Source organism: Mus musculus, chromosome 1 (genome assembly GCF_000001635.26).
Source record: "Mus musculus strain C57BL/6J chromosome 1, GRCm38.p6 C57BL/6J".
In the NCBI taxonomy this organism is placed as follows: domain Eukaryota; kingdom Metazoa; phylum Chordata; class Mammalia; order Rodentia; family Muridae; genus Mus; species Mus musculus.
Window position 1 is genome coordinate 185073294 of NC_000067.6, and position 15459 is coordinate 185088752.

The window sequence follows — 15459 nt, forward strand, 5'->3', positions numbered from 1 at the left end:
AGCAATAAGTTAAAAACTTGGAGAGTGAAGACAGGCAAGATTCTTCACAGGGGGTGGGGCCCTGTCAGCATCACCCTTAACTAAGAGAAATGGCAAAAATCCTTATACTTCAAGAAATTTAGTGACTGCAAGAATAAAAGTTTTTAAAACTCTTCGAGAAAAATTAAACAATCCAGATGTGAAGACAAATTAAGCTGTCATATTTTTCAGTACACTGGAAGTTCAAATAATTGTCTACAAAAACAATTTTCTTTTCTCTCTCTTTTTAATTCAACTGTGTCTATAGGTATGTGTCACTGTAGGGCACACCTGTGTGTGTGAGTGGCGGGGGGCGGGGGGTGATGTTGAAGGATAACTTTCAGGAGTTGCTTCTTTCCTTGTTCCTTGCTTTGAGGATGAAACTCTCAGTTCTGCCGCCATGTGTATTCCAGGCTAGCTAGACACCAGACTTCTCAGTGTTCTCCTGTCTTAGCCTCCCAACTCACAGGAGCTGTGCTGGATTATAGATGTATGCTTTATGTTGATTTCAAGGATCAAAACTGAAAGTGCTTCTACTCAGTGGGCCACCTCCCTGTCCCACAGAACAGTTTGTAACTTATGAGTTCTACGCAGGACACACACTGTCAATTGGGCAGAATAAAGTATTTTGAGAAAAATAAAACTTTGTCTATTCTTAAGAAATAACAAAAAGGGGGAATTCTTTAGATCAATTAAAATTAGTAAAGTTTGAGAGAAGTGAAAAACAAACAAGAGAGCACAAAACACAATTTGCTTAATAGCAAGGCTCCCAACCGCAGAACAGGTTCCGAGGACTCCCGCCAACAGTGTGATCAGACCCTGTCAAAAAAAAAAAAAAAAAATCAGAGCTAAAGCACAGAGAGCAACGTGATTGGCTAAAGTGCAGCCAGAGAACAGCCTGATTGGCTGCAGTGCATCTGAGAGTAACCTGATTGGCTACAGTACAATCTGAGAACAGCCTGATTGGCTGCAGCGCAGTCTGAGAGCAGCCTGATTGGCTACAGTGCAGTCCATAAAACCAATTTGCTACAGTTTAGTTAATTGGCTCTGAGGTGTCCTTCAACCAACAGAAACCCCCATACTACCATTAAACTCTGTATTGGTCCCATCAGTTGGGACAGAGCAGGAGACTAGTCTAAAGCTGTTACATTTTACTCAGCAGAAACCACAAGATGTAGACAGAGCAAAAGGGAGGAAGAAGAAAGACCTGATTCCAGAGGACGAGGCTGAGGAGGCAGAGGAGGATGCTTAGATGTGAGCTGTGAAGTTAAGCTGAAGCAGGGTTCAGGAAGGCAGCTGGGCTCTGCAAAGATAACTAAGTGTAAAAACGAGACAAGATCAGAACAATGTGAAGATATGATACTTTATAAGAATATAGAACAGAAAATCGTTGACTCTAGAAAAAACAGAAAGATATCCAAGAAATACTTAGATCAAATATCAAGCAAACAAAACCATCTTGTGGTTTTAATTAACTTGGGCAACTTAAAGAAAAGAATATCCATTTGACCTTGAAACTAGGAACATTTTATTTTGGTTAGTCTATGGATCTTTCCACTGTGTCCCAGAAAAGGAAAGTCGTGCCAGTCTTGAGAATAACATGAAGCAATCAGAATATGAAAAACCACAAGTTTCCTTTTGCTTTAGTTTTTTGTCATTGTTAAATTTTGAGTCAACAATAAACCCAATACAGAACACTTCACTGCTGGGAAAGTGGGAACATTCATTACAACATGATGTGAAAGAAGAAAGATATTCCGTGAATAAGAGATGATGAAATTATGAAATAGAAAGGAAATAATAGAAAACATAAGATGTTTTCATTAAATGATTCTGTGCCAAGTAGACACACCAAGAACTTGAGATGCTGGGGTATCAAAGATTAAAGTTCCAACATAATTTACAGAACTAAACATTGCAGACTTAGAAGAAGATGGTGTAAAATAGTGGGATGGAAGTTACGTGCTCAGGGTTTATCAAGGAGTCAACAGGTATGTTTAAAGGTTTGATTAACGTCACTTAGTGGCAGAATCTTATTTTTGCTTTCTTTTCTTTTATTTATTATCTGTATACATGTGTGTGGGTGTGCCTGTGTCAAGGAACATGCGTAACGGTCATAGGATAGCTCTTCAAGAGTCCCTTCTGTTTCCAACCTGTTTCGAGATGGGGTCTTGTACTTCTGCCACTCTGATGCTACACACTTCAGACTAGCTGGTCCTCAAGCTTTCGGACGATTTTCCTGTCTCCACCTTCCAATTTACCCTAAGAATGCTGGAATTGTAGATACATACCACCATATCCCACTTTTTTTTTTGTGGGTACCAGGGATCAAACTCAGGTTGCCTCTGCCGCCACCACCGCGCTATCTTGTAGACTTCAACAGGGATTTGTTCTAAGAAATCCACTACTGGATTATTTTGTCATTGTGCAAACATCACATTGTGTACTCAAACCTATGTGATATTGCCTACTCACACCAAGTTTATATGGTGCATGTGTGCATGCGTGTGTGCATGTGTGTGACTATGAGAATGTGTGCTTGTGCAAATGCATTTTAGTTACTTTTCTCATTCCTGTAACAAAATACCTATCAGCTGTCACAGCAGGGAAGACTTGGCTCTGGTCACACTGCATCTGCAATCAGGAAGTGGAGAGAGATGGATACTGGTGCTCAGCTCGGTTTCCTGTGTTTAATTCGGTTAAAACCCCCAACCCATGGGATGGTGTTTCTAACATCAAGGGTGGTCTTTCCTCCTCAGTTAAATGTTTCTGAAACCTCTCTCATAGAAGCACCCAGAGATGTGTTCCCATGGTGATTCTAAGTCCCATCAAGTTGACTGATTACCTGTCATATGTGCATCACACGCAGACACTTTTTAGTCTGTTGCTTACAGGGACACAATAGGCAAAATAATAGGTCATGGTAAGAATAAGGGGAATGGGAGTGGGGGAGAGAATAAGGGAAAATGATCAATTGAGGGATGACTATAAAATGTACGGGGCTGCTCGTGGCCCATCCTGATTTACAGTAACTTTTGAAATCTATAAGTAGAAGTACACCCTGAAGCCATAGTAAAAATATCACAAAAACAAAAGCCAGCGCTACAGAACTTTACTGTCATTGTCAAGCCCTGTATACAGCATGTAAACAAATGGACCATACACTGATTGGGGCTGGCTTACATGCTCAGAGTGAAAGAACCTAGTGGGGAAACCCCCACTCAATTTCTGTTTGACGCGCACCCAAGAATCACGAACAGACGACTACCTTGATGTAAAAGCATGAGGTAGTTTAATGACGGAGCTCCAGGCCTACACGTATCTCCCGCAAGAGACAGAGGTGTCGACCACATGGTGGACCCATAATGGCAGAGCCCCGGTTCGAAACGTATCTCACGCAGGAGACAGTGGTTTCGACCCTGAGGCTTGGAAGCTAGGGGTTTTTATAGAAAAGGGGTGGGGCTAGGGGAGGAATTGGCGCAGTTTCACATGATTGGTCCATTTAATCATCAACAGACTGTCAGAAGGGCGGGAGATAGGAAGGCACTAGGACAGTCAGGACATGCAACGATGGGCCTGCCCGGGCATGTCCTGGCCTGTTCTGCTATGTTCTCAGCCCCAGGTTTCAAAGCTCACAAACTACTCTTTGGGCTATTTGACATAAATTACATGAATCACAGGTCTCAAGTTTTATTTCCTTTTAAGAGGTTCAGTCCATTATCATCAAGGTGGGAACATGGTAGCATCCAGGTAGGCATGGCACAGGCAGAGCTGAGAGTTCTACATCTTCATCCAAAGGCTGTTAGTGGAAGACTGACTTCCAGGCAACTAGGGTGAGGATCTTAAGCCCACACCCACAGTGACACACCTACTCCAACCAGGTCACACCTCCAAATGGTGCCACTCCCTGGCCTAAGAATATACAAAGCATCACATATAGTTTACACCAGCCTCACCACAGACATAGGTCCACCGTGGTACTACCGATGTCATGAAACCTACGACATAAGTAGACTTCTTTCAGCTCCTTATCATGGCTTATAAAATTGTATATATTTTTAGTTTGTTGGGTGGAATGGGACAAGCCATGGTGCATGTGAAGGTCAGACACTTTTTGTAGAGTCAGTTCTCTTTCTACTTTTACGTAGGTTTGGGGGATTAAACTAATGTTTCCAGGTTTATACAGAAATACATTTACCCACTGTGGCAGTTTGAATGAGCATGGTCCCATAGGCTCATATGTTTGAATGATTGGTCCCCAGTAAATGGAACTGTTTGAGAAGGATTAGAAGGGTTAGGAGGTGTGTCCTTGTTGAAGGAAGTGTGTCACTGGAGGTAGACTTTGGGGTTTCAAAAGCCCACATGAAGTACAGTGTGTATTGCTCTGCCTACTTCCAAAGGATCAGAATATAAAGCTCTCAGTTACTGCTCCAGTGCCATCCGTGCCTGTGTGATTCCAACCATGATAACTATGGACTAGCCCTCTAAAACTGTAAGCAAGCCCCCAATTAAGTGTTTTCTTTTCCAAGAGTTGCCATTGAACCATCTCTCTGGCTCCTCTTCACTGTTGGCCGCCATAATGTCACCAAGCAATGTACAGGCTCACGTTGCTTAGATCTTGCAATGTACCACAGACATTAGCAGCATTAACACTTGAAAAAGCTAGTTTCTCAGAGGTGGGGTGGTGGCTGGAGAGGAAACAGAAGAACACCACAGTTTACCTTTCCCCATGAGATTTTTTTCATTTATCAGATGTGGAAGGTTGTGGTCCCCAGGGATGCTGCTCTTCTTTAAAGAGTCATGGCCCTCACTGTGGCTCAGGAATTCCCCAAGGTCCTTAGCACTGCAAACTAATTCAGCTGTCAGAGTCAGAACAGAGGGGCTGCCACTTGCACATGGGTGTGGACTAGCCCACAGAAGGGAAGGGCATAGAATCTAAACAAGGCATGGACTACCCATCTCAAAAAAGCCGCTTCAGATTCTTTAAGAACCTCTTCTGACTTCACCTGTTGTCTTTAAAGTTGTTGTTTTCCCCCCAGTGTTTGACCCTGACCCATTTCCTAGGAGTGTATTCATCCACACTGTATCAGTCCATGAACTGGATCTCCTGATGGTGAGTAATCCCACTCAAGACACCTTGTCTTCAACATACACACCCACACACGTATACTCACATACATTCACACACACATTCACATATAAACTCACACACATACACTCATACATACTTTCACACATACTCACACTCATACACATATACTCACACACATACATTCACACAGATATACTCATATACTCACACTCACACACACACACTCACACATGTATACTCACACACGTATACTCACATGCATACATTCACACATACACATATACTCACACATACATGCTAACACACATACACTCACACACATATATACTCACACACACACACTCATACACGTATACTCACATACATACATTCACACATACACATATACTCACACACATATATACATATATACATACACATACATACACACATATAATCACACACATATAGTCACATATATTCATACACATTCATACACATATACTCACATGCACATATACACTCACATACACATATTCTCATACATACATTCACAATACAGTTACATAATATGTATATATATAGACACTCATACACATATACATTCACACATACACATATATACTCACAAACTCTCACACATAGACTTACATACACACATACTCAAACATATACATATATTCTCATACATACATTCACACAATGCAATCACCCATATACACTCACCTGCACACATATTTAAACACACATACTCACATGTACTTATATATGTATCCACATGCCTATACTCACTCAAACATGCACGCACACACACATACATACACACACACAGCACCATAGTCTACCTTTTTTACAGCCAATGATAAATAGGATGCTAAATGATGTTTGGGTTCCTTTTCTGAGCCTTAGCACCTCCCTCTTCATCTCCCTTGCAGCCCTTGCTTGCGTGTCATACTGTATTTTCTAAGCCTGTTTTTTGCTGTCCTGTGCATCTCAGAAGCTCATGAGTTCCCTTCCTCTTTGTTTTCTTCCTCCTCTTGTGATGAAGCCCGTCTACCTTCAGATCCACTTTCTCACAGAAAGTCTCAGTGGGCTTTATAACCTTTTCCTGCTCCCACCTCAGGGCCTGAAACCTCCCACTTCCCACTGGTTGGTCTCTCTCCTGTCTGCTTCTGAAGCACGAAGGCAACAACAAAAAGATGTAAATATCATTCAAGCAAAGAAGAGAGCTGTCAGAAGACAAGGTGTGATTAATTGCCAGCTGTACTGTGCAGACAGTAATTGCCAGGGCAGATCAAGGAGAGCCTGTATGAGCAACCGTTCGTTTCCTCACCAGCCACACAGGCTTGTCTGCAGTCTCTTTAATCAAGACAGCCATTCTCAGAGTGCAGTTCCTGGAGCAGAGCTTCATTGAATCCCCTTGTTAGAGTTGTAAATCCCATCAGACTCATAGCAAAAACTGGCCGTTATTCATCCCAGTGTAGTTCCATGCCATAACCAACAATTGGGTTTTACATGGCAATTTGTAGAACATACTTAAACACATCACATCATGTATGATGGGGATCTGGTTCTTCTGTTGGTGACCTCAGGTAGCCTACAAGAGGTAATGCCAAGGACCAGCTTTGGCTTGGAGAGGGGGTCCTGGGGAAAGGGTGTTTGGGAGCAGCAAAGAAAAAGAAAAGAACTTGAAGTCAGTCATGGCTACAAGCTGAGAGCTCGCTCTGTGTTCTGCCCTCTAGAGAGCTCCAGGCAGCTCAGCTCTTGCAGACCAAAGCCCAGTTTCTTTTATTTGCATATCAATTCAATCGTCCACCTCGGCTTCCCTTTTCATTATCTCATGAATCAGCATTTTATGACCTTAGCCCCTGGAATCTTAGAAAAGACAGCAAGTACATTTTTTTTAGCATAGCAAATAAATTCAGAGATCTGCCTGCCTTTGTACACAGACAATAAGCTAGCTGAGTGAGATCTGGCTCTGAGATCACCATTCCCACCAGGCCTGGGCCAAAATTAGCTCTGTCTTAGGCTGAAATCCTAGGACTCAGAAATCTACCTGCCTTTTAAGCACAAAAACATCAATTTAGCTAGGTGGGATCTTGTCCTGTGACGACCACTCACTAAATCTCCTTATCTCCTTCCCTAATATCGTTCTGACAAGCTGGCTCACAAAGCTACCACCTCTGTCCTTCTAGCTCTATGAGGCAACTCATATAATTCATATTGCATCCTTATATTTTGCATATTAAAAAATTATATATTCTTGAACTCTGGTTTTCAGAGTTCTTCCCCACAGCTGTAAGGGCTGTCCTGAAGGTCACAGCATTTACCATTTTGCTGGGACATACCCTTGGACACCCCCCCCCCCAACACACACACACACACACACACACACACACACACACACACTCATGCTTCTTCCTTGGCAGGGAGAACATTCTCTGATAACTTTGGTGGGGAGACCATTTCCCAAAGGAGGAACAAAAAGTAAATTATGTACATTATTATAGCAACCACCAACATTTGTGCAGGCCCATGTCCGACTGGATCTGCTCCAGGGGTGGGAATTATGTCTCGCCATCCCTTCCGAAGCAGCCATGCAGGACTCAGCAAGGGATTGATAACTCAACTTGATTAGTTTGTCCTTTGGATCAAATTGCAAATCAGTATTTGCTAAATGATCAGCCTCCAGTCGCAGGAAGCTGCTTCTTAGAGCCCAATGGGAAGCAGTTCATTTTAGATTGAGGTAAATAAGAATGCCTAGGAGATCTGCTAAACCCAGGCATTGGGCTCAGCAGAAGACACCAGTACACCCCATTCTTCAGGGAGACTGGAGGTGGAGACAGGAGATCCACCTGGAAGCTCATGAGGCCTGCTGGCCTAGGATGCCCAATCTGGAAGAGACTGAAAGAGGAACTGTGTGGAAGGAGAGACCTCCACACTCACACAGCATGATACATGTGTCATGTGTACGCACACTTTTATACACACACACACGCACACGCACACACATACACACACTGTAGGGGGAGAGGAAGAGGGAGAGAGAGAATAAACAAGAATAAAATTATCAAGAAGTAATAAAACTAAATGATCTCAATAGCCATCCTTATGTGTGAGGAGCCGGGCTGTCCTTTTGCTCTTGTCTCTGGGAGCTCTCTGCCTGGGAAAGTCCTGCTTCCTACTTAGTTTCCCAGTGCAATTATTAATAGCTGCCCCCTTTGATCCCAGAAGTATCTCCAAGTAGATGGTAAATTAGGTGACCATCCTAGTCATTTGACATCTTTCCCTAGGAGCTCTGCTTATGTGTTTCAGAATAATGTGGCATTGGGTGTTTCTCAACACTGGCCAGAAAGTAGAATTACTCAGGGAGTTTGTTAGAAATAAATCAAAGCCCCTCGTGCTGTCCTCCATATCCTTCCAAACTATCCCAACAGTACTTTTAGCTTCAGGCTGAAGAGTCTGTGTTTGGAGAGTGTCCCATGTGATTCTGATCAGGGTTTTCCACAGACCCCAGTTGGGAAAGCAGAGTTGTCATTTGTGTTTCTGCTGTACTTCTGGTGGCTGTGTGACTCTGGGTGGATTACTCAGACACTCTGAATATTTTCTGCATTTCACTGTTACATCGTGTGGGTCACCCCCTTTCTGGCCTCTGAAGTCAGTTTCCTTGCTGCCCGCATCCTGCCTGGCAAATCAATATCACAGGCTTGGAAGCTCTGTGGTTCTGATTGACCCCTTGTTTTCAAGGCTCTGGGATAAGCAGGTATTGAATATAAGAGAATGGCCAGAATAAAGTTTTATTTCTTGTTTACACTGCAGTGTGTGTTCTCTGCCATGTTCTCTTTAAGGGATTTACCCTTCTTCTGTGGAGTGATTTTTAACAAATGCCTTCATGCCTTGGAGTTTCTTGCTACATTTTTTGAGAGATGGGTTGGGGGCCCAAGTAAGAGGTTTTATGGACTATACTGTATACCATGTATGCCCACAATCCCCTAGCCTTACCAACTGTGGTGGTTCAAATGAGAATAAACTCTATAGGCTCATAGATTTGATTACGTAATCACCAGAGAGTGGTACTGTAAAAGGACTAGGAGATGTGACCTTATTGGAGGAACTATGTCAAGGGTTAGAGTCTCATGTAGATCAGAATATGGAACTCTCAGCTACTTCTCCAGCACCATGACTGCTTGTGTGCCGACATGCTTCCTGTCATAATAACAGTGGACTAAATCTCTGAAATTGTACACGAGGCCCAGTTAAATGCTTTCCTTTATAAGTGTTGCAGTGGTCATGGTGTCTCCTCACAAAAACAAAAGGAACACTCACTAAGACAGAAACCTACAAGACATCATAAATTATATAATCAAACTGTATGCCTGTGGAGAAACAGAGAAGTGGCTTTAAAAAATAACCACTAACCAAGTAATCTTGATTAATGCTTTAGGAAAGGGATGAACAATGCCTCTTTGTATTGCTGCGAGCATTCCATGATAGTCAACTGAACAGGATCTAGAATGAATAGTTCTAGGTCAGAAGAAGCCGCAAGAAATCTTCTGCTTGCTCTTTGGAGGGAGAGGTGATATGGAAGTCATATTCTTCTGAAGGCTCTGGGGGCTGCAGTTCACAGCTGCTGGTCAGGTGCGAGGTCACCTTTATGGAAGAAAGTCCTAGTTTATTCAATATGTAAAAACTCAAAAGAAGCGGAAGGGGACTTCAGGCTCTGGGCTGTCACCTGTGGACTGTCACCTGGGGTCGTACCCAATGTTATAGGTTCCAAGTTGTTTTCCTGTATTAGTTATTATTCCTGCCTAGTAAAGGACCCCAAATTACCAGTTTCAAATAGAATGTATTATCTAGTACAGCCAGACAAGCCATCAATGTGAGGCATAGCTACGGATTCTGACTGAAAGTGTTAGTCAAATTTTTGGACTTAAGAAAGCCCAGAGAGTCCATAGCCGAGCTCACCCATGTGTTTTTTATTAGGTAGTCATCATTCCTCACTGTCTGTTGGCAAGAGGTCTTGGTTCCTTGCCATTAGCGACACTCCATAGGGTTACCAGAATGAGACAGGTAGCCTTTTTCAAAACGACTGATGATGAAGAGAGGGAAGAGAGGAAGAAAATAAAATAGGAGATAGAATCCTTTTCTTTCATACCCCAACGTCCATTTCTGCTCAGCCCTGTTGCTCACACTGATATTGGTGCAGTGTGAGAGACACAAAAGTGTGAATGCCTAGGGTTTTTGGGAGTACCAGACATGTTCAGTACCTCAGGCCATGATCTCCCTGTTCACTTCAGGACTTAGAACTCCTCCCTCTCCCTCTCCCTCTCCCTCTCTCCCTCTCCCTCTCCCTCTCCCTCTCCCTCTCCCTCTCCCTCTCCCTCCCCCTCCCCCCTCTCTGTGTATGTGTGCATGGTAATTTGGCAGCCTTTATTAATCTATCCTGGCCTCACTCTGTCCTATTCTCCTGTATCATTTGTACATCTTGAGTTCTTTGTCTTTTCCCCAAGACACTGGGCACACAGGTTAAGATTCTCCAGAAGGCAGAAGGGGAGAAGTCTCTGTCAGACATGATTTCTGGAAACAAAAAAGTTCTCTACCTCCCAAGTGCCGGCATTATAGAAATGTGCCATTATGCACAGCTTGTACCCATTCTTAGGTATAGTGTTGGGCATTAAGGAGAAAAGGGGGTGCCCCTTGGAAAGGAGATCTTTGCCTTGCATGATAGGAATTGGAACCAGAGTGTATGAACTCGGCTGAGTGAGCAGGGAGAAAGCCTGTGGATTCACCTGGGAGAAGGAAGCCACCACACTCGTTAGTCCAATGACTCAAAGTCATTGTGTTGAGTGTGCTCCTAGTGTGCTGAGTGTGCCCAGGACAGCTAAGAATCAATATCAACTTGATAGCATGTAGAATCACATTGAAAACACATCAACAACTATGAGGGATTACCTTGATTAGATTAATGGAGGTAGAAAGACCCAATTAAATATGGGCATCACCATTCCCTATGCTGGGGCCTTGTACTGCATAAGAAGAGAAAGTTAGCTGAGTAAGACAATCTTCTATGTCTGCTTCCTAACTATGGATGCAATGCTACCTCAAGCTCCTGTCACCAGGACTTCCCCAACATGAGGGATTATAACTTCAAAGTATGAACTAAAATAAACCCTTTCTCCTTTAGGTTGCACTCATTGGGGTATTTTATTACAACAACAGCAAAGGTAACTAAGACAGGCCTAAAGTGGGAGAGTCTCAGCAGGTGCTCTGCCAAAGATTCTCTACCCAAATAGCACAGCCTTGATCTGGCTTGTATACTGTGGCTGTGAATAATATATGTTGTGCTTCTTTAAAAGAAACCCCCAGATCAATGATGTCAGGGACTTTGTGACACACAGACATCTAGAGCCCAGATACGTGGATGCAAATTTCTATGCATGAAGCCTCTTTCTCTACCACTAAGAGTTCTTGCTGTGGGGAGAGGGAGGACAGGAAAGGTTCTGGGAGTGAGAATGGAAATCCATGTGAGGCATCTCTGGGACAAGCTGGAGACCTGGGATAAGGGAGGCTATGGGAAGTGACCCTAGCTGAGACTCCTATCAGTGAGGAATATGGAGACTGAAGTGGCCACCTCCTGTAGCCAGGGGGGATTCCCAGTGGAGGGAAGGGGACATCAACCCATCCACAAAACCTTCAACCCAAATCTGTCCTGCCTACTAGATGCACAGGGATAAAGATGGAGCTAAGACTAAGGGATAGCCAACCAATGTCCACCCCAACTTTAGACCCATCCCAGGAGAGAAAGCCAGCCCCATACACTAATAAGGATACTCTGCTATGCTTGTAGACAGGAACCTAGGATGAGAGGCTTCATCCAGCAGGAGATAGAGGCAGATGCAGAGACCCATAGCCAAACATCAGGTGAAGCTCAGGGAGTTTTGTGGAAGAGTTGGGGATAGAATTGAGCTAGCAGAGGGCTCAAGGACACTATAAGAAGACCTACAAAGCCAACTACCCTTGACCCAAGGGAACTCACAGAGACTGAACAACCAACCAAAAAGCATGCAGGGGCTGGACCTAGGGCCCCTACACATTTATAGTAGATGTACAGCTTGGTTTTCATGTGGCTCCCCTAATAATTGGAGTGGAGAGGTGTCTCTGACTCTGTTGCTTGCCATTGAATCCCCTTCCCCTAACTGGACTGCCTGGTTGGGCTTCAGTGAGAGAGGAAATAGTTATGTTGGGACTAGATGTCCAGGGATGGGGGGGGGGGGTAAGCAAGGGGTGCTTCCCCTTCACTGAGGAGAAAGGTAGGGAATAATGCGGGAAGAGATTTGTAAATGTGGAACTGGGAGGACAGGAGGAGGTGGCAGTAAGACCGTATAAAGAAAATGAAGTAGATAAATAAATTAATGAAGTAAAAAAAACCCACCTCATTGTTCTATAGAGTGTATATTCCGGATTTGTGACTCCAGATAGTATGGAAACCTGCTTATTGTAGCTGGGAGACTCCACAATGACCAAAGATCATTGTGGTGCTTTGGATAAGAATGATTCCCAGAGCCTCGTATATCTGAGTGCTTAGTCACCAGGGAGTGGAACTCTTTGAAAGGATTAGAAGGATGAAGAGGTGTGGCATTGTTAGAATAGGTGTGGCATTATTGTGTCACTGGGGGTGGTGTGTGGGATTTCAAAAGCCCATGTCAGGCCTAGGCTCTTACTTTTGGCCTGTGGATCATGATCTAGCTCTCAGAGCTACAGCTCTAACACCTGCCTACCTGCTGCCATGTCCTCCATCATGTTAAAATGGACTCAACCTCTGAAACTCTAAGTAAGTCCCCAACCAAATGCTTTGATAAGAGTTGACCTGATCGTGGTGTCTCTTCACAGCAATAGAACATTGATTAGATGATCATGTATATTTTTTTTCTCTATCTACTTACTTTCCTTCACACTGAAACATCTGCAAAATAATTTGATCCACTTCCCTCACCTCTTCCTTCTTGCTGTAATCTTCAGGGACTTGGCGTGTTACCAGCTCTACACGAATCATTGCCAGGTTACCACACTATGATAACATTTCCCTTAAACAGCAGTTAATATGCTTGCTATTTTCGTCTTTGTCAAAGGGACTGGAATTTTTGTTTTCTTTCTTATCTATTTCTAAGCATGCTTCATTCTGTTTGCCCTATGGTCTCTGGAAACGATTGTTGAGAAATAAATAAGCAAACAGAGGAACACATGGAAAAGAAATAATGGGGAAAATATGTGAAAAATGAGTAGATCTTAGAAATCAAAGCTGTGTTTAAATATAGAGCACTGATTAAGGTTTTGGACAGACATTTGCTGGTTACACAGATGTGCCCAAAGGCATCTTAAGCAAATGTTGACTCTAGTTGACCAAGCCTGACATTTCTTCCAGCCTTCCTGATGCCAGTCCGACACTCATTTTGTTGTGTATGTTTGAGGACAGGAGAGTGCCCCCCAAAAAGAGGACTCTGCACACTGTGGAGGAAGACAAAAACCAAACAAAAATAAACACCAGGTTCCAGTCAGAAGAGTCTAGGAGTTTCCCACAATGCAGTGATAGCCAAGCCTGGGAACATTTAGAAAATATACACTCCTGCTCAGATCTAGATTCTGAAAGTTCAGGGCTTGGGTAAAGGTTCTAGCACAACTATAACCATTGAGCCAGCATTCTTACCAGCAAGGCTGATGGAGTCCAAAGATGGACCTAAGTGTGAAGGGTATGTTAACCTGGTGTCCTACACAAAGGAGGTCCTTCAAGGTTAAGGTGAAAGCACATGACCACTGTGTCCATTTCTTGCATAAATCATGGAATTTACTCTGTAGCCTGCCAGTTTGGCACCCATTCAGAGAACTAAATTAATTTAGCAGGTCAGAAACTTTTTCATTTTTTTCCTAACATCATTTTAGTTACAGTAAACATCAGTAGACAATGCACATATCTTTTTTATTGGAAACAATGTGGTTGCCATCCTACTGGAAATAGAGTATCAGGGCACCTTGCATATTCAACATCTAAAGGTTCTTTGAGAATCAGACAGTTTATCACGCTTGCCGATTATAGTTAAAATGACACACCATTCTCTAGCGTTAGCTGGACATGAGTTCAAACATAGGTTCTGATTCTTGCTGGCTATGCCTATGGTCACAAGCTATTAACCTCTGGGCTTGTTCCTATTTTGTGATGGTAAAAGGAACTATCATCGAAGATGAGGGTTTGAATGAGATATCTTCACCATGGTCTTGGACATTAATATATTTTGTCCCTAGTTGTTGATGTTCTTTGAGGAAGATTAGGTGTGGCTTTACTGGAGGAAATATGCCACTTGGAAGGGACTTGGAGGTTTCAAAAGTCAGACAATTTCCAGTTAGCTCTTTCTGTTTCCAATTTGCCACTGACAAAGAGAGTTCTCAGCTGCTGCCCCAGCATCCTCTGCCACTACCTGCTACCTCTGCTCCAACATCACAGACTCTTATCCCCCCAGAACCATAAGCCAAATGAATCCTTTCTTCTGTAGGTTGCCTTGGTCATGGTGGTTTTCCTCACAGCTATAGGAAATTAACTCAGGCAGAGGGTATGAGTAGACAAAGTGGAGTGGCCTATATAGGCCCCTAAGTCATTGCCTGGGGCATAGAGAACAATGAAAGGGCTAGATTTTAGAGTTATGATTACGAAATCTCAGTATGATGAGAATGTCTATCAGGAAGACAATCGAGATTACTCTTACAACCTACCGCCATTTCTAAAGATAAAGGACAATTGGATGCCACCCTCCTCTGGGACAAGTTTAAAGAAGTTGTTTTTGTTTGTTTGTTTGTTTGTTTGTTTGTAACTAACTAACTCTGGGCAGTGGCAGCCATATTCTCACCCTCAGCATCACAAAATGATGGAAGTATTCCACAAGAAAGGGAGTCCACATGACATTGTGTTGGGAGTATGAGTAACAATTATTCCAACAGAAAAAGAGTGAAATTTGGAAAGAGGTTAATCTTAGCTGACTGAGTTTTAGCACATTTGAGGCAACTACTCACAACCCTGAGATGAAGTTTTTGCCTTTCCACCTCCTTTTATGATCCTGGGGGTAGGGCACATAGATGGGATGAATCTTCAACCCTTCACAATGGCACTCATTACGACAGACTGTGTTTTGCCAGACTTGAAAGGGGACAAGGTAGGTTCTGTGTGAGGGAGTCCTGAGGACAGGGAGGGACACTGGATGTGAGAACTGGCAGGCAAAGAGCTTTTGGAAGAGTCTGGTGGTGGAGAGGAAGAAATGTGTGCAAAATCCCCTTGCCTGGGAGGCACCAGGCTAAGCCTCTTCTTGAAGACTCATACAGTAAAG

The 15459-nt window shown here is 43.3% G+C and overlaps 1 long non-coding RNA gene across 3 annotated transcripts; it reads right to left on the bottom strand.

Moving 5' to 3' along the window:
- Positions 1-307: 307 nt before the first annotated feature.
- Positions 308-12680, bottom strand: Gm34732. 3 transcript variants are annotated; one of them, XR_373791.3, is made up of 3 exons: positions 12522-12680; positions 9509-9739; positions 308-837 (listed from the first exon to the last, which is right to left on the bottom strand). It is a non-coding gene; the product is annotated as a predicted gene, 34732 (long non-coding RNA). The 3 variants fall into 3 exon arrangements; XR_001779897.1 differs by lacking the exon at positions 308-837 and having other exon boundaries at positions 9429-9739; XR_001779898.1 differs by lacking the exons at positions 308-837; positions 9509-9739 and adding an exon at positions 9985-10178.
- Between the last annotated feature and the right edge of the window lie 2779 nt (positions 12681-15459).